Raw genomic sequence first — 20,807 nt, forward strand, 5'->3', positions numbered from 1 at the left:
TTCAGGAGTTGTCCCTAATGTCACTGTCCATATATGGACAGAGACATCAAGCGGAGCGCTGCAGGAGCAGAATCCCCGGCCACAGCGGGATTCCGCTCCTTCAGGGAGCAACAGTGGCGCTATCTACAGGAAAGGGGGGTGCTACCTACAAGGGGGCTGTGTGGCATTACCTACAAGGGGGCTGTGGGCTGTGTGGCACTACCAACAAGGGGGCTGTGGTCTGTGTGGCACTACCAACAAGGGGGCTGTGGGCTGTGTGGCACTACCTACAAGGGGGCTGTGTGGCACTACCTACCAGGAGGCTGTGTGGGACTACCTACCAGGGGGCTGTGCGGCACTCCCTATCAGGGTGCTGTGTGGCACTACCCACAGAGGGCTGTGTGGCACTACCTACAGGCAGATTTTTTTAGCCGTTTTCTGTCTTTCTCTAAACAATTTTTGGTAGGGGTGCCCTGAGGAAATTTAATTTTTCTAGTGCTGCCTCAAGTCTGAAAAGGTTGGGAAACTCTGTACTAGGCTACAGGATCATGCCGGCCTACGCAAGGATCCCGTCGTGGAGCAGCTCAGTTCGTCATGGGAACGGGGCCTAGGCGAGTACAATTTTTGTTTTTGTTTGGGGGCACTGTCTACAAGGGTGAGGTGGGGGGCTGTATGGCACGATCTACAAGGAGGAGGTGGGGGATTATGTCACTGTCTACAGGGAGGCTGTATGGCAAAATCTACAGGGGGCACTATACTGTGTGGGGGCCACTAAGCGGACATTATACTGTGTAGGGGTACTACAGGGGGCATAATACTTTTGCCAAAATTAGAGGACAAAATACTGTGTCCTTGAAGAGGTTGTAATATACTATATTTGTAAAGGATCTGCTAGACACAGCTTCTGTGTCGACGCCCGTGGGTAATCAGTCTGCACCTGCTCCTAAGTCTGAGAGAGTGACACGATCTTCTACCAGTCAGGCTGGGATGCTGAGGAGTGGGAGAGCCTATCACAGCCTGGCCAGACAGAGCTAGCTCCCGCCCTCTGTCTATTTATACCTGCATTTCCTGCTCCTCCTTTGCCTGTGATTCTTTTCTGTTTCCTGGCTCTGATGCTCCTGCTATGATTATTGACCTTGCTTCATTTTTGACCCTGGCTTTACTGACTACACTCCTGCTCTGCGATTTGTACCTCGTGCACTCCTGGTTTGACTCGGCTCGTTCACTACTCTTGTTGCTCACCGTGTTGCCATGGGCAACTGCCCCATTTCCCTTAGCTTCTGTGTACCCTTCTCTGTTTGTCTGTCGTGCACTTATTGAGCGTAGGGACCGTCGCCCAGTTGTACGCCGTCGCCTAGGACGGGCCGTTGCAAGTAGGCAGGGACTGAGTGGCGGGTAGATTAGGGCTCACCTGTCTGTCTCCCTACCCCGTCATTACAATATTATTAAATATTATTATTTTACTGTATGAGGCCATTTAATGATGGGTGGGGCGCCGAAATATGATTTCGCACGGGACGCCATCTATCCTAAGGCCGGCCCTGAATATGTCATAAATGTCTCTGATGGGAAAACCCCTTTAAACCATATCACCCACCGGTCAATATGATTTACAAAAGGAAGATTTTATGCAATATTCAAGCAGAGTTATGAATAAAAACGACTTAATATTCAGTAAGGCACAGTGTGAGTTTAAGCCACTTTTTCTCACTGTGATTGAATGGCAACAAGAATAGAAGTATAGGGAGATCCTCTGAATGACTAGGTGACAAAAAAATAAGCCCCATGAGATCTAATATGGCTGACAATTGTATCAGTCAGATAGCTACTTCCTTGTCCCAGAAACTGAAGGAAGGAGAAGACTGGAACACAAATAGCTTAGCTTTCAAGTGAATGAGATACAGTGATTTCACATAAGGAGCACATGAAAGATTTTATTAATTCATGGAGATAATCTTGTAAACATGACAATCATGACATCAGCTGTCTCCCAGTACATATTTAGTCAATCCCACTCTCTGAACTTTGGAAATACTCATAGTGTGCTGAGTTAATATTAATGGTAGAATATTTTTATACCAATTACTCGTATCTGTAAAACGGAATGAAGAACTCCCACTGATTTCTTTGAACCATGGTCCATCTACCTAGAAATAGATACGGTTCCTTCTCTCTTTTGCTGCTCTGATGTCTCTTCTCCCACTGAATTGACGGCTGCATCATTATAAATATCATCTCACTGCCCATAAATTTAAAGGCAAAGTACATAATTTACCCTCTTTTCTTCTCCGGGATGCCCAATCTATTTTATAATAATAATAATAATCTTTATATAGCGCCAACATATTACGCAGCACTTTACAATTTAGAGGGAACATGAAACAAACAATATCAGACATTACATAGTGACAAAGTTCATTTACAATTCAAACAAGAGGAGTGAGGACCCTGCTCGCAAGAGCTTACAATCTATTAGGAAATAAGGGAGACACAAAGTGTAACAGTGTTTGTTCTGTACAATGGTCCAGCCATTTTTATACACATGGGGTGGTAACATAAAGCTGCATGAGCCGGTCACCAGCCAGTATCCGTGTATGACGGACATGAAGCGAAGGAGTGTGAGGGAATCTTATTCTGATGACTAATCTAAAAGGAGGGCCATGGATTTTATGATCCGGGTTAAAAAAAGGACATTCCCCCCCCCCCCCCCCCCCAATAACAAGGACATACTGTATGTCAGGCATGTGGCTGCCTCTGTTTTATACAATAGGAACACAAAAAAATGTAAGAGAAAGCCAGAAATAGGCCGGTATAATTGAATTATATAAAATTTCTTGCATATTCAGTCGCATTTTATGCTATGGTTACACATTATGGATTACAAAATGTTATTAAAAAAATCTTTAATGTGTGTTCAAATGTTGTCTCCATGTTGACCAGAATACAGTCATTTCATTCCATTAAAAGGATATATTGAGTAGTGATCATCATCAAGGGAAAGCAGTGGCCATGTTCTCCCTGTAAAGTGTATAGGGAGGAAGTATTGGTGGTACTTAATAATTCACTAACCACCATCCCTTTTGTACTGGTAGCCCAACTACATTTTGTGGCACACTACCTGTCACCGTTTCACTTCAGGCTAAAACTGGCCATATATCAGTGATTTTAAACAACCAAAGGATTGCTGACTTCTCGCTTGTAGTAGATCGGCAAGGATTGATAAAACGGACGTCGGTAAAAGACATGTGAAAATTTCTAACCAAAAAGATGGAAATCGACATGTATGTTAAATATTTAGTGGGCGGGAAAGTTTATGCGTATTGATTTATGACGTCAGCAAAATTGGAATTTTTTTGTATATTCAGGAAGTGCACGAAAATACACTTAGAGGGAGAGTGTAACATTTAAAGAGGCTCTGTCACCAGATTTTCAATCCCCTATCTCGTATTGCAGCAGATCGGCGCTGCAATGTAGATTACAGTAACGTTTTTTTTTTTTTCAAAAGTGCACAGACACACAGCTGGGTGTTGTGAATAGAAGTGTATGATGCTGACGAATCAGCATCATCCACTTCTCTTCGTTAACACCCAGCTTCTGGCAGTGCACAGACACACAGCGTGTTATCCAGAGATCACGCTGTGACGTCACTTCCTGCCCCAGGTCCTGCATCGTGTCAGACGAGCGAGGACACATCAGCCACGAGCCAGGGAATGGCACTGAATTGGGCGAGGGGAGAAACAAACATGCACAAGAGTGAGGCGGAAGGAATAACAAAATGAATTTAGAAAATACCTATCGATGTTTCTCAGGATATCCTTTACCTGAAGGTTCAGAATGCTTTTTAATTATTAGGCTGGACAGTCCTAATGACCTAATTACTTGAGTTAATATACTAGTTCACACAGCTATATAGCTGTATTTATCACATGTTCTCCTCTTCCTTCATCCCGTTCAGTCCTAAATCCACAGGGTAAAAAAATATATATATAAAAAAACCAACCTTCTCATGGAGGAAAGCTGAAATACTGTGAACTGCCGCCACAAGTGTGTTGGTGAATAGCCTTCAAGTCCCCTAGTGGGACTAAAAAAAAGTGAACAAAAAGGTTTGAAAAAAAAAAAAGTTTCAAGCAATAAAATATGCAATGTTAAATACCTTTGTGTCAAAAAAGACAAAAGTATAATAGGTATGATACCTTTATTGGCTAACCATAAAAGTTCTATATGCGGCTTTCAGAGCACAGAGGCTCCTTCTTCAGGCAGTTTACAAATGATTGACTTAGAAAAAAGCACAACATTTAGATGTTACACAAAGACAATTAGTACATAAGGTAATACATCATTAGGATAAGCCTGGGCAATAAAACTGAGGTTATAGGGGTGATGACTTAGGAGTTAAGGCATCTGGAGTCAGTCTGATGAGGGATGTGACTTGTGTCCATGTAGTGGCTCATAAATCCTGGTGTTAGATTGAGGCCTTGTGTCAATGACTGGAATTTTATCATCATCTTGAATTCCCAAATTTTTCTCTCTCTGTTGTTTTCAAAATGACCCTTTAGTATTAGGACTTTTAAATCTGCCGTACTGTGATCAGGTCCAGAGAAGTGTTTTCCCACGGGTGTATCCACCTCCTGTTTTATTGTATGTCTGTGAAGATTCATCCTGGTTTGTAGTTTTTGTATTGTTTCTCCAATGTAGATTCCTTTATTGATGCACCTTGTACACAGGATCATGTACACTGGAGGATGTACAAGCGAACGTGCCAGTGATTTTAAAGTCCTGCTGCGTGTTTGGTATGTGGATGGTGTTTGATGACAAGATGTTGGTACAGGTCTTGCATTTTCTAATGTTGCAAGGAAAAGTGCCAGTCTCTGATGGTGACGAGAGGCACTTCTGACCAGGAGACTCCTTAGGTTTGGTGGCTGTTTGTATGCAAGGAGAGGTAAATCCGGGAATATTTCCTTCAGTTTATTGTCTTTGTTGAATACAGGTTGGAGATCAGCAGCAATTTTGCTCAAGATGCTCATTTGTAAACTGCCTGAAGAAGGGGCCTGTGTGCTCTGAAAGCCGCATATAGAACTTTTAGGGTATGTGCACACGATGAGAGGCTTTTACGTCTGAAAAGACAGACTGTTTTCAGGAGAAAACAGCTGCTTCATTTCAGACGTAAATGCTCCTCCAAAATGCGAGGCTTCTCTGACAGCCCTAAATTTTGAGCTGTGCTTCATTGAGTTCAATGAAGAACAGCTCAAATTACGTCTGAAAGAAGTGTCCTGCACTTCTTTTGACGAGGCTGTATTTTTACGCGTCGTCGTTTGACAGCTGTCAAATGACGACGCTTAAATGACAGGTCTGCACAGTACGTCGGCAAACCCATTCAAATGAATGGGCAGATGTTTGCCGACGTATTGTAGCCCTATTTTCAGACGTAAAACGAGGCATAATACGCCTCGTTTACGTCTGAAAATAGGTCGTGTGAACCCAGCCTTATGGTTAGCCAATAAAGGCATCATACCTGCAGTACTTTTGTCTTTTTGACACAAAGGTATTTAACATTGCATATTGTTTCTGGCTAACACGGTACTACACTATTTTTTACTGTACTAAGCAATAAAATAAAACACAATCGCCTTTTTTCCCTAATCAATTCCTTTATTATTAAAACATTTTTTATAAACCGTACATATTTGGTATCGCCACGTCCGAAATGGCCTGAACTATAAAAATATTATCTTATTTATTCCACGCGGTGAACGGCGTAAATAAAAACGAAAAAATTGCCAGAATTGTTGTTTTTTGGTCACTTTGCCTTCCAAAAATGGGAATAAAAAGTGATCAAAAAGTCAAATGTATCTAAAAATGGTACCTATAACATCTATAGCTTGTCTCGCAAAAAACAAGCCCTCATACAGCTCCATTGACGGAAAAATTAAACCGTGATGGTTCTCGCAACATGGCGACAGAAAAAATACATTCTTTTTACAAAAGTTATTTTATTGTGCAAAAAGTTGTAAAACATAAAAAAGTGCTATAAATTAGGTATCGCCGGAATCGGAATGACGCGCAGAATAAAGTTAACATGTAATTTATAACGCATGGTGAACGCTGTGTAAAAAAAAACTAAAAACCTATGCCAGGATTGCTGTTTTTTTGGTCTCCTTGCCTCCCAAAAAATAGGATAAATAGTGATCAAAAAATCGCATGTACCCCAAAATGGTACCAATAAAAACTAGAGGGCGTCCCACAAAAAAAAAACAGCCCTCATCATACCACTACGTCTATGACAAAATAAAACAAGTTAAGGCTCCAATAAGTCAGGAAAGAAAAAATCTGCAGTTGTGCCGGCCCGAGGGGAACATTTCCTCTGTTTCAAGAGGCGATTTATCAAGACCCTAAGATTAGGGAACCAAGGGAAGGGGGGCCCAAAAATATCTGCTGGAAGCGAGAGTGCCCGTATTATACCAGGACAACACTTCCCAGCAAAAAGCTGCATGAGCCGGTCACCAGCCAGTATCCGTGTATGACGGACATGAAGAGAAGGAGTGTGAGGGAATCTTAGTCTGATGACTAATCTAAATGGAGGGCTATGGAAAGGAGTCAGATTAGGGAATGTTATAGGCCTGTCTAAATAGATGTGTTTTCAGGGCACGTTTAAAACTGTGGATATTGGGAATTAATCTGATTGTCTGGGGTAGCGCATTCCAGAGGACTGGTGCAGCACGAGACAAATCCTGGAAACGGTAGTGGGAGGTTCGGATTATGGAGGATTTTAATCTAAGGTCGTTGGCAGAACGTAGAGCCCGAGTAGGGTGGTAGACAGAGATGAGGGAGGAGATGTAAGGAGGTGCAGCACTGTGAAGGGCTTTGTGGGTGAGAGTAATAAGTTTGAATTTTATTCGGAAGGGGATGGGCAACCAGTGCAGTGACTGGCACAGGGTAGAGGCGTTGGTGTAGCGGTTGGTCATAAAGATGAGCCTGGCTGCTGCATTGAGGATAGATTGGAGAGGGAAGAGTTTAGTGAGGGGAAGACCGACTAGTAATGAGTTACAGTAGTCAAGACGAGAGTGAATCAGAGCAACAATGAGAGTTTTGGCAGTTTCCTCCGTAAGAAAAGAGATGTTTTTGAGGTGAAAATGACAGGAGCGTGAAAGTGATTGTATGTGAGGAGTAAAGGAAAGATCTGAGTCAAAAATAACCCCGAGACAGCGGGCGTGCTGCTTAGGAGTGATGATAGTGCCACACACAGAGATGGAGACATCAGGTTTAGGGAGGTAAGTAGATGGTGGGAACACAAGGAGCTCAGTTTTAGAAAGATTCAGTTTCAGATAGAGAGAGGACATGATGTTAGAGACAGCGGGCAGACAATCACTGGTGTTCTGTATTAGAGCAGGGGTGATGTCACGGGAAGAGGTATATAATTGGGTGTCATCAGCGTAGAGATGGTACTGGAAGCCAAATCTGCTGATGGTTTGTCCAATAGGAGCTGTGTAGAGAGAAAAGAGCAGCGGACCTAGGACTGATCCCTGAGGAACCCCGATATCAAGGGGAAGAGGAGAAGTGGAACCAGCAAATGACACACTGAACGAGCGGTCAGAGAGATAGGAGGAAAACCAAGAGAGAGCCGCGTCCTGGAGGCCAATAGAGTGGAGCATGTTAAGTAGGAGTTTGTGGTCTACAGTGTCAAAGGCTGCAGAGAGATCCAAAAGAATCAGGAGAGAGGATTTACCGTCCGATTTAGCCGCCAAGAGATCATTTGAGACTTTAGTAAGGGCAGTTTCTGTGGAGTGTAGAGTGCGGAAACCAGATTGTAAGGGGTCAAGAATGGAGTTAGCAGAGAGATAGCGGATAAGGCGAGAGTAGACCAAGCGTTCCAGGAGTTTGGAGATGAAGGGCAGATTAGAGACTGGTCGGTAGTTGGCAGCGCTGGATGGGTCAAGAGTTGGTTTTTTCAATAATGGGTTTATAATGGCATGTTTAAAAGCGGAGGGAAAGATACCAGAGGAAAGAGAGAGGTTAAATATTTTAGTCAGGTGACTAGTGACAGCTGGGGAGAGGGACTGGAGGAGGTGTGAGGGGACAGGATCACTAGGGCAGGTAGTAGGACGAGAAGAAGAGAGGAGCCTCGAGACTTCTTCAGTTATTGGGTCAAATGCTGAGAGTGAAGAAGAGGGAGTGCGGGAGGGAAAGGGATCGATGTTACTAGGGGACTGGGAGAGAATATCATGCCGAATGTTGTCAATTTTAACTTATACCCCCACATTATAAACGGAAATACCAGTAAAATTCCAAACAGAACTACTACCAAGCAAAAAAATTGCAATTTTTACTTTGCACCATCCGCAGCGCAATCATTTATGGAAAAAGACCTGTGGGGTAAAAATGCTTGTAACACCCCTTAATAAATGCCTTGAGGGGTGCAGTTTCCAAAATGGGGTCACTTCTCAGGGGTTTCTTTTATTATTTCACATCAGAGCCTCTGCAATTGTGAACAAATACTTTGTAAGTCGCCAAATTAGGCCTCAATTTCACATGGTACTCTTTCACTCCTGAGCCCTGTCGAATGTCCAGGCAAAAGATTAGTGCCCCATGTAGGGTGTTTCTAAAACTGGGAAACACCGCATAATAATTAGAGAGCTGTCTTGTTATGGTGGCACAAGCTGGGCACCCCATATTGGCATATCTATGGAAAAAATAATAAAATTTTCACTCTGCAACATCGAGTGCACACTAATTTCTGCAAAACACCTGCGGGGTTAACATTCTCACTACACCCCTAGGTGAATACCCTGAGGGGTGTAGTTTCCAAAATTAGGTCACTTCTGGGGGTTCTTATTGGGAAAAAAAATGACAGTTTATTTTCACTGCCTAATTCTAATAAAATCTATGAAATACCTGTGGGGTCAAAATGCTCACTACACCCCTAGATGAATCCCTCAAGGGCCGTAGTTTCCCAAATGGAGTCACTTTTGGGGAGTTTCCACTGTTTTGGTCCCACAGGGGCTTTGCAAAGGCGACAAGTTGCCAAGAAACCAATCCATCAAAATCTGTGCTCCAAAAGCCAAATGGCGCTCCTCTTCTGAGCCTGCCGTGTGCCCAAACAGCAATTTATGACCACATATAGGGTATTTCCCTACTCCAGAGAAGTTGCTTTACAAATGTTGTGGTTCTTTTTTGTTGTTGAGAAAAGCTACGAAATTAAATTTTATTTTCACTGCCTAATTCTAATAAAATTTATGAAATACCTGTGGGGTCAAAATGCTCACTACACCCCTAGATGAATTCCTCAAGGGGTGTATTTTCCTAAATGGAGTCACTTTTGGGGAGTTTCCACTGTACTGGTACCTTAGGGGGCTACACAAATGCGACATGGTGCCGAGAAACTAATCCAGCAAAATCTGCACTCCAAAAGCCTTCCCGTCTAAGCCCTGCCGTGTGCCCAAACAGCAATTTATGACCACATATGGGGTATTTACCTACTACGGAGAAGTTGCTTTACAAATGTTGGGTGGCTTTTTCTTCTTTATTCCTTCTGGAAATTGTTGGTTTTTTTTATAGCTAAAACGACATCTTATTGGAAAAAATAAAAAAAATTCATTTTCACATCCAAATTCCAATAAAATCTATGAAACACCTGTGTGGTCACAATGCTCACTACATTCCTATATGAATTCCTTGTGGGGTGTAGTTTCCAAAATGGGGTCTTTTTAGGGTGTTTCCTTTGTTTTGGCACCACAAGACCTCTTCAAACCTGACATGGTGTCTAACATATAATCTAATAAAAAAAAAAAATCCACCAGTTGCTTCTTTGCTTCTAAGGCCGTGATTTATGGGGGTTTCTAATATATAAGGCCTCTCAAAGCCACTTCACATCTGAACTGGTCTCTGTAAAAATAGCCGTTTGAAATTTTCTTGAAAATGTGAGAAATTTCTGCTAAAGTTCTAAGCCTTGTAACATCCCAGAAAAATAAATGGATGCTCAAAAAACTATGCCAATCTAAAGTAGACATATGGGAAATGTGAACTAGTAACTATTTTGTGTGGTATAACACAAGCAGATACATTTAAGCAGAGGCGTATCTAGGTCCTCCTGCACCCGGGGCAAAGATTCAGATTGTAGTTCTATAATGTAATTAACATAAAAATAAATTAAAAGCAAATAAATTAAAGAGGCCACACACAGCCCCCTGTAGATAGTGCCACACACAGCCCGCTTCCCCCCTAGTAGATAGCAGCACACTCCCCCCCTTGTAGATAGTGCCACACACAGCCCGCTGCCCCTTTGTAAATAGCGCCACATTTTCCCCCCTCTTGTAAATAGTGCCACATTCCACCCCTTTTAAATAGCGCCACACTCCCCCCTTGTACTTAGCGCCACACTGTGAACAGACCGTTGAGCATCAGCCTACCGCTACCACTCTCCACTCTGCCTGGTGTGACTTACCGGAGGAGCCGAGGAGGTCATGCTGCGCAGGCAGCGACGGAGTTCCTTCTGACTAGGGTTGGTGACAGCCAGGGCCGGCCTTAGCTTGGATGGCACCCTGTGCGAGACTCTCTATTGCCGCCCCCTACACAAACTAATTAATACAGGCAAATATACATACACACATTCTGGAATATATACATACAGGTAAATATATAGACGTACAGACAAAGATACGCACACACACCGGCAGATAAATACACAGACAGGGACATATACAAATACATAAAAGGCACAAATATACAAGCAAAAAGACACATTCACAAACAGACCCATATATACCCACACAGGCACATATGTACACAGCACAGATAATGTAGTAGATGTTACCTGCAGTCCTATGTAACAACACAGATAACACAGTGATAACTCTGAGTACAGATAATGTACTCATACAAACACAGAGACACACACTGTATTCACACTACACACACACACACACACACAGTAACATATACACATACTAAGACAGAGACACACACTGTATTCACACTACACACATACACACACACACACACACACACACGCACACACTGTAACATATACACATACAAACACAGAGACACACACTGTATACACACTACACACACATATACACACAGACACTCACCATGTCTCCTTGCTGACAGGTCAGGACGGGCTGTGGGCGGAGCTTCCTCTTCTGCTTGTCGGCTGTGTGTAACAGCAGAGCACAGAGTAGCGGCAGAGCTGGAAGGCTGCAGCACAGGAGTGGACCTGTCCCCTGACCTGAGTCATCTGACCTCATGTCACTAACGTGAGGTCAGGTGACAGGTCAGGTGACTGGACTGGTGCACTCCCTGGCCGTCACAGAACCCAGTCAGAACGCCGCTGTGTAATTTCCTGGCTCTTCCTAAAGCTGCTGCAGGTGTCCGACAAACGGGGTGCCTATCAGCAGCGAACAGCTGCTCTTCGGCGCCCCCCCCTTCCCTTGCGCCCGGGGCACATGCCCCGCCTGCCCCCCCCCTAGCTACGCCTCTGATTTAAATTTATAAAAATGCAAATTTAGATTTTTGCTAAAATGTTGGTGTTTTTCACAATTAAATACTAAATGTATCGACCAAATTTTACCAGTAACATAAAGTCCAACGTGTCACGAGAAAATAATCTCCGAATCGCTTAGTTAGGTAAAAGCATTCCGAAGTTATTACCACATAAAGTGAGACATGTCAGATTTGAAAAATAAGACTGTCAGGAAAGTCAAAAGTTGCTGCAGCGGGAAGGGGTTAAACAAGGCTAGAATTGTGGCTTTCGCCACAATCTAGCACAAGCTAGAGCAAGTTGAAGTGACGACAAGGATGGGGGGTCAGCTGGGAATATGCCGACAGCGTGCAGGGAGAGGATTTGTGATATTTCTATTGTCTTTGTATCATTCTAGATGACCCCAGGGGAAGGGGTAACATGAAGTTTTGTTCATGTTATCAACCCCCCTCATCAATTATAGAATATACTTGTTCTCCGATTGTCACATATGGTAGGTCTTTTTTTTTTCTTTACATACCAGGAGTAAGACGATGAGCAGTTGCTAATTACCCCTCTGCGCCTTTTATAGTTCCACCAAAAAATCTGTATGATTTAACGCACAACTTTAGGTTTAGGGACTTACAATTATTGATTAGGGTTAAAGAGACTCTGTCACCACATTATAAGTGCCCTATTTCCTACATAATCTGATTGGCGCTGTAATGTAGATAACAACAGTGGTTTTTATTTTGAAAAGCAATCATTTTTGAGCAAGTGATGACAAATTTTAGATTTATGCTAATTAGTTTCTTTTTTTTTAAAATCAATCCAATTTTATTGATACGAACACAGGAATAAAATAACACATTGACATTCACATTTCAATTTTCCAACATCGTATACAATAGTTACAGCATATCAGGAAATCCCCAACATCCCCCCTTTCCCCCCTTTCCCCCCTCCCCGCACAGCCCCCCACCATATCTCCACCCTTTGTTTCTAGTACCATTCCTGGTCAGAGCACATTTCTCTTATCAAGGTTCTCCACCACCCCTTCTTTGCTCCAGACTCTATCACCTCCAGTTCCTCAGACGACTCTCGCCCTTAGTCTACTCAGTTCAGGTGACAGCACCTCTGGACAGGCCAACCATCTGCTCCATTGTTTATCAATTTTTTTTTCCGTGCCCCTTTTCGAAAATATCTTATGCTCCATCAGGATATTATAATTCAACATTCCTACAATTTCCCTCATCCCTGGTGGCTCCGCGTCCAGCCAGTGTTTAGCAATGCATTTCCTCGTTTGATATAATATTTTGGCAATTGCCAGACTTGCCATTTTGTCACACTCCAATTCTCCCACCGCTCCCAACAACATAACTTTAGGGTCTGCCGCCAATTCCCGACCATACACCTGCTTTATCAGATCCAATATTTCCCCCCATAGGGTCCTCAGGGCCTCACATGACCAAAACATATGCAATATGTCCACCTTCTCCTCCGTGCACCTAGGACATTTAGCATCCAATACCCATCTGTTTTAATACCCACGGGGTGCGGTACACTCTATGTATCAGGAAGAGTTGGGATCTCCTCTGCGCCAGACTGAGTGATAAGTGACATGTGGACGCTAATATCTCCTCCCACTCCTCCTCGGTCAATGGACCGACATCCTGTTCCCATTTCGCTTTTACCAGCACCATCGGGTTTCCCAGGTGTTTGGACAGTAAGCTCCTGTGCGCCATTGAGATCAGGCCTTTGGTCGTGTCAGCCCGTCCCACATACTCTAGGACCCCAAGAGCACAGACCGTCAGGTCTACCACATGCGCCTGCGCCTGTAGGGCATGACGGATCTGCAAATACTGGTAAAACATACTGTGCTCCAGTGGAAATAGGTCTTTCAACTGCTGAAATGATCTCAGCACGTTATCATCATACAGGTGTTGTAATCGCCTAACCCCTGCGACTCCCATTTTTGCATGCCCTCTAATTGGTATAATTCCCACAGGACCGGATTATGCCATAGGGGAGTATATTTGGTACACATTCCCACTCCCAGGATCTGTTTGCATTGCCACCATATTTTATGTATCAGGAGTAATGTTGGTTTAGCACTCGCCAATCTCTTAAAGGTATGCGCTTCCAGACCCTCTAGTGGGTTGAGTCCTCCCCCAAATATGACAATAAACGTGCGCTAGAGCCCCATGTCTCTGTGTCCTCCCACCCCTTAAACTGTTGGCTCTGGGCAGCCAGATAATATATCCAGGCATTTGGCAGCGCGAACCCCCCTTCGTCTTTAGGCAATTGCAATTTCTCCAATTTTATCCTTGGAACCCCTTTTTTCCAGACCAGATCCCGAAAAAGATTGTGCAATCGTCTGAACCAGTGCTTAGGTATCCATACTGGGGAGTTATGAAGAATATCTAAAACTTGAGGCATAAGGATCATCTTGATTAGATTAGTCCTCCCCAGAGCAGAGAGCGGGAGCCTGTTCCAGGCGTCCACCTTATGTTTCACCTTGAGCAGCAGTGGTAAAACATTCAAAGACATATAGTCTTGGACCCTAGCCGTCACCTTAACCCCTAGGTACGTAAATTCAGAGACTATCGGAATCCGGGGTCCCACTCCAGTATCTACAATATTCACTGTGTCAAGTGGCATTAGAGCAGACTTGGTCCAGTTAATATTTAATCCCGAGAACTCCCCAAACCTTGTGATCGTGTCCATTACTACCTCCAGAGTGTTCTCAGTGTCCGTCATATATATTAAAATATCGTCTGCATATAGTGAAATTTTTTCCTCCATTTCCCCATATTGCAAGCCTCTTATGCGCTCCTCCTGTCTTATGAGGCACGCCAGTGGCTCTACCGCCAAGGCGAACAGCAATGGTGACAGTGGGCACCCCTGGCGCGTACCCCGGGCCAGTGAAAATCTCTCGGACATTGCACCATTCACCCGTATGCGGGCTGTAGGGGCCACATACAGCAACTGTACCCACTTCACGAAGTTAGGGTGCCGAATCCCATCTTTTCTATTACTCGCCATAAGTACCCCCATTCTACACAATCGAACGCTTTCGCAGCATCTAACGTTAGCACCGCCCTTCCTCCTTGATCATCCGGTGTCGCCTGAAGATTTAGAAACAGCCGCCTGAGGTTGACAGCCGTTGATTTGGAGGGCATGAACCCCGATTGGTCTTCATGCACAACATGCTGTACCACCCTATTCAGCCGCAGCGCCAATATCTTTGCCAAAATCTTAACATCCAATGTCAGCAAGGATATTGGTCTGTAGGACTCCGGTAATTGACTGTCTTTCCCCTCTTTTGGGAGAACCACTATCGTTGCCTCATATAGGGAGTCTGGTAGTTTACCTCTGTCAAAGCTATCCTGCAAAGTATTCAAGTAGTGTGGCGCTAACTCCGTCCCATATTCCTTATAGATTTCCCCTGGTAACCCATCTGGACCCGGAGCTTTCTCATTTGCCATATCCCTTATCGCCTGTTCCAGCTCCTCCAGTGAAATAGGTGCCTCCAAGCTTTCACGGTCCTCCCGGCCCAAGGTAGGCAAATTAATGTTTCCCAGATACTCATCCAATTGCTGTGTGTCGTAATGCACTTTGGATGTGTATAGGTCAGTATAAAACCTCTGAAATATTTGCAAGATTTGCCCCGTGTCTGTCTCCACCCTCCCCCCCTCCCCCCCTAAGGCCATGAATGAAATTATTACTCCCATGCGGCTTTGCCATCCTAGCGAGCAGCCTCCCCGCCGTTTCCCCTTCTTCATAATATTTCTGTTTAAGGAATAAGCGTTTATTATCCGCCATTGCTAGTTGGTGATTTTTCAACAACGTCTGTGCCTCCACCCAATGTCTAAGTGTCTCCTCGGACCCCTCTTCTACATGTCTCCCTTCTGTTTCTGTCACCCGATCCTCTAAGCTTTCTCCCAATTGCCTAGATTTCGTTTTTATTCGTTTAATATGTTGAATGAATACTCCTCTCAACCATGCTTTCATGGCGTCCCATAACACCCCTCGCGGCACTGACTCAGTATTAAAATTGAAATATTATTTTATCAAGTCCCGTATTTCCCCGCCATCCATCAATTTTAGCCAAAACGCATTCAGCTTCCAATTCCCGGGGTTCCTGGTAGGCCTTTCACCCACTTCCAGCGTCACCACCATCGGAGAGTGGTCTGACAACGCCCTCTGTAGATATTTGTGCTATGTACAGCACTGCTGAAGCTGAGCATGCTACCAAGTCTATTCGTGAAAGAGACTGAAACGTGGACGATGCACACGAGTACTGCCTCACCCCTGGATCTTTATCTCTCCAAATATCCAGCAAACCCAATTCCTCCATTAATCTTCCAAAGGCAGTCAGTTCACCCCTTTGCCCTCCCCCTCCCCTATGAAACCTATCCAACCCTTCAGACATCACTGCATTAAAATTCCCCATCACGATTAGCGGTACCTCAGGCCACCTGGAGAGTTTCTCCGTAACTCGTTTAAGTACAATGCTAGAATAAGGCGGAGGGATATACAGCACTACTAGAATACACTCCCAGTGATATATAGTACAATGCACTCCCACATACCTCCCCTCCTCATCAGAAAAAGACGAATGACAAACAAAGGGAAGACTCCTGTGTATCAGCAAGCTTATCCCCCTAGAATAAGTCGTATCAAAGGAGTGAAACCCATGTGCAATCCACACTCTCTGCAATAAGGACACAGATTCTCTAGTCAGATGCGTTTCTTGCAGCCCCACTATCAGGGCATTTTGCTGTTTAACCCAGTTAAAGATTGCCTGTCGTTTCCTAGCTTCCCGTATTCCCCGGACATTCCAGGATAGACATTTAACCGATCCCATCAGGCGCCATATCTTTGAGAAATCTGTTACTATTCCAGCCTGCTCCAGTCAAGATATTAGGCCGTGCGTTCCCTCCCTCCTCCCCTCCCCCCCCAACAAAACCTTCCCTCCGAAAAGGGTCAGAGCGACATGAACTGTCTCTCCTATCCAGCAGAAACGCACCATAGTGCGAACTTTTGACATGCCCTATTGGCATCTCCCTTTGAACCATTTAACTTTTTCACCACTTCCAGTGAGCGCTGGCTCCCACTGCTATTCGTATGTAATAAACAATCCCACACAATCAGCAGAATTTACAGATACATTAGGTACCCAGTAACGATCCCACAATAACATCGCCATCAAGTGCGGCCACTCTGTTAAAAGGATACCAGCCTCTCTGGGGTTCTCAAAGAATGAAGCAGTCCCAAATGCAACCACCCGCAATTTAGCCGGATACATCATGGAGTATGGTATGGACCAGTTCCTCAGACGCTTTCTTTACGTCCCAATATTGCAGCCGCTTCTTCTGTACTTCCGCAGAGAAATCCGGATAAAAGGATATTTTAGCGCCATTGATGGAGATTTCCTGCCGTTCCCTTGCCTTCCTCAGTATCTTATCTCTGTCCTTGTAGTGTAACAGCTTCACTAAGACCGGTCTCAGGGGTCTCCCCGGTGGTCCCGGTCTGGTAGGTACTCTGTGCGCTCTTTCAACAGCATATAAAGGAGACAGCTCTTCCCGGCCAAACTGCTCCAGCAGCCATTTTTCAAAAAACTCATCCGAGTTATTGCCCTCCGCTTTTTCCGGCACTCCTACCAACCGCACGTTGTTTCTGCGTAACCAATTTTCCAAATCATCCGCCTTAGCCTGCAGGGCTACCACCGCCAAGGACTGAGACTGCACATCACGTCTGAGCTCCGGCAGAACATCTTCCACTTCAGACACTCTCCCCTCAACAACTGTGCTTCTCTCTGCCACTTTCTGTAAATCATTTCGTAACAGCAGAATATCTTCCTTCAGGCTTCCCATCTGCCCAGTCAGCATAGATAAGATCGAGGAGTTCTGCTTCACCGCAGCAAGTATGTCTGTGAGGGAAGGCTCCTTCACCTGGTCTCTCCTGTGATGCATTCTGCCTCCATCTTCCTCAACATGCCTGTCCCATGCCTTGGTCAAAAGTTAATTTTTTAACTTTTGACCAAGTGGGCGTTGTAAAGAGGAGTGTATGAAGCTGACAAATCAGCCATTCATGTCCATTTGTACTCAGCACAGCGTGATCTCGCGAGATCACGCTGTGCTGAGTACAAATGGACATGAATGGAGAGAAGTGTATGTAAGAAGAGTATGTAAGAAGTGGCCCGAGCACAGGGACAAGGGACAGAGGATCTCTTGCCAGGCGAGCGGGTCTCCTAGTGACCGTCCGCAAGAGGAATGGCGCAGTAACAACAGACACAGATGCTCATCCACACGCTGCGTAAATGATGAGCAGAATAAAAGCGTTCTCAATCTGACCTGCGTTGCGGTTTTTCACAGGCTGAAGCGGTCACATGGGATGAAGCCTACAGGACGGAAGAGGGACGCATCGCCATGGCTACAATAATATCAAACTTTTTTTTTCTATGTGCAGTTTTCCGCAACGGACATTCCGGCTGAAAACCAATTTGGTGCGTTTTTTTTGGCCGGAATTCCCTGCAGCGACCAAGACGGATATGCTGTCTGCTTATACGGAACGTATCTGCCCTTGGTGAACATAGCCTTGAAGCAGTAAGTCTGACTATGGAATTTGCCTCGGGATGTTGTGATGGTTGATTTGGTAAATGATTTTGAAAGAGGTCTCAATGCCTTGAGACACATTATTACAAATTATGTATAGTAGATTGCTGGAGATGGATTGTTGATCCAGGGATCTATACGGATTGCCATAATTGGAATCGGGGAGGATTTTCTTTTCCCAAAGATGGAGGGAGACATCAGGAATTATGAACACATCATTGAGAAGAAGACCCAAAAGGAATACAAGACGTCTTGGGGGAAACTATATTCTTCTAATCACTAGCAGTCAAATAACAACTTTGTATATTAATTGACAGGTCATATTTTTTGTCCTGGATTTCATATATAATAGGGGGGCTAGATCAGGAATCTACACATGTGGTCTGTTTAATTATTAGAAATTAAGTAAGTTTGCTAGTTATATAGTTCCGTAGGTTGGAAAAAGATAGATGTCTATCAAGTCAAACCTAACCTAATCCAGAGAAACTCATAGCAAAACCCCCATGGCGATTGTAGCCAATGCCTCAGATACTTCCTGAGGATCAACTTAACATCACTTGCCCCCCTTTTCTTTAATTATATCAATGTTTTTTCTTATTATTACTACATCTTGTGGTAGAGAATTCCGCCATTTGAATACTTTGTTGACTAGCTGTTTTTGCCTTTTGTCCGAGGTATACCGTGGAACATATACCTCCGATGGAAGGCTCTGTTGTATATGTCAAACAATGCGATATCACAGCACCAGATACACGATTATATGGGTGCAAGCCTCAACAGAACCTGATCCAAAGTCCTTTGATGTAATCCAAATAGAGGGAGACGGGGCAGCACATCCAAAAAATGAGGAATTTATTCACCTAAATATGCAACGTTTCAATCCAATCCGACCTTTCTCAAGCACGAGAACATACACAATGTGGTAAGTATACAAGGACTCAAAGAGTCATTAACAATCAGCAAATATAATTAAATGATACAGTATAAAAAAATACAAGTAATAGGGTCATGATATTAAATAACAAACACTACATGACATAAACATAGTATAGTGATCATTATAAAAGTGTTTAATAAGGAAGTACAATGTACAAGTTCTATTTAGTGGGTGTACAATACTTAAGTACCCAATAAATCAGGTAAAGAAATTAGTTTAAAAACACACATTTAAGCATACCAACAAAGCTATCACATGTGGACTTACTATTCCTCGGTCTCAGCGTCTCCCACTCGCCACTGCGCATGTCTGGAGACTAAGTGAATGCAGCCGTGTTAAAGAAACTACTCTATCTGCTGCGCATGCCCAACGGACTTATCAAGAAATTTCTGAGTAGGTCTGTTTTAGACCATGTTCGCCCATGGGCAAAGAAAAACCAGGGCACACGAACTTCATCTCAAAGATGGGAAAAAGGAAAGGGATCCAAGTCGCCAACAGGCACCTATTGGGCACAGTGTACTAGGAAAAGGGAGAACACAAAACGTGATATCATTAAACTAAAATTGGTACACCAATAATATATAGTATGTTTAACGATTCAATGTATTATAGAAAAGATCGCTCAATATATAAGAACCCGCTTGCCCCCAGACCTCTCATCCATCTGGAATGGGACATAAAGTGATTAACCTACAGCCAAACTCAATACCACCGAAGCTCAAAATGCCAATAAAATTAGGTGACAAAGAGGCTCACTCCCTCCAGTCCAAAATACCCCCTCCCACATCATACTGAAGTAGAAACGGAGTTCGACATAGGTGGAATCCAAACAAAAGCAGACCCAGGAACCGAACCCAGGCCGTGATGTCTGTATCACGTTAAGTCACACAATGTCACCCTACATGGTGCACCACCGCACTTCACCTGGGTAAGGAATGAACATAGCCAGGAATATACCCAAATCCCGAGGGAGAAGGAATAAAGAGGGACGGGTCCATATAACGAAACTGAGAATATTTAAATATAATAACGTGATCACAGGGATAATGACAATACCAAAACAATATTGAAGATCTATATATAACCATGTACAGTATATATCGATAGGCGTCCGTTGATGACAACGTAATACAGGAGATAACGTCATTGTGCTCACGAAATGGAGAAGAATAGACGCATGAGTCCAGAGGAGAAGTACCACCAACAGATCTTCATCTAAAAAAACGATAAAAAAGAAGAAGAATAGCTGTAAGTATGCAGACATTTAAAAGATTATTATTGGATTGAAACGTTGCATATTTGGGTGAATAAATTCCTTATTTTTTGGATGTGCTGTCTCGTCTCCCTCTATTTGGCTCTGTTGTATGACACTGTATAGGCATGCATGTTGCCCATAGGGTCCCGTTGTAAAAAACTTTTTTTACTGTATGCTTTTGAATAGGAAAGCACAGCAGACTACACGTTCCTATAGCGTGAAAAAAAGATATACCCATATATACCGGCGAAATCCAAAAGGGCATATAGATGTGTTCAGCGCATGCGCCAGTAGTTTTCCTGGCACATATGCCGAACATAGGGCAAAAATGATATGTGAATACAGCCTTACTGTAAAGAATCTTTTTGTATACAGTATATATATCTATGTAAATTTTTTCCCCTGGTTTGTTGCACAGTTCTTGGGTTGACGTCAATCCTTTATAGTCATCTTGTATATAATGATTCGTTTTCTGTCTTTGAATGGCATATTTATGTCTCCGACTATTCAAAGAAAAAACATCTGTAGTACAGTATGAGAGTTCATTCCCCCAAAAAATTA

At 43.7% G+C, this 20,807-nt stretch overlaps 2 protein-coding genes across 6 annotated transcripts in view; one reads left to right on the plus strand and one right to left on the minus strand.

Annotated features, from left to right (window-relative positions):
- The window catches only part of ACP5 (acid phosphatase 5, tartrate resistant), a 189,442-nt gene that overhangs the window by 106,260 nt on the left and 62,375 nt on the right, over positions 1–20,807 (plus strand). Inside the window, exon 1 of one of the 5 annotated variants that reach the window (XM_075859045.1) lies at positions 20,200–20,239. The exons of the other annotated variants lie outside the window; for them this stretch is intronic. The gene's annotated coding sequence lies outside the window, so the exon portion shown is untranslated. Of the gene's footprint in view, positions 1–20,199; positions 20,240–20,807 lie in introns of those variants that run through there. 5 annotated transcript variants of the gene reach the window in all.
- LYL1 (LYL1 basic helix-loop-helix family member) overlaps positions 1–20,807 on the minus strand; it is a 94,523-nt gene that overhangs the window by 54,284 nt on the left and 19,432 nt on the right. The gene's annotated exons all lie outside the window — the stretch shown is intronic.

The sequence above is a fragment of the Rhinoderma darwinii genome, chromosome 3 (genome assembly GCF_050947455.1).
Source record: "Rhinoderma darwinii isolate aRhiDar2 chromosome 3, aRhiDar2.hap1, whole genome shotgun sequence".
NCBI lineage: Eukaryota > Metazoa > Chordata > Amphibia > Anura > Rhinodermatidae > Rhinoderma > Rhinoderma darwinii.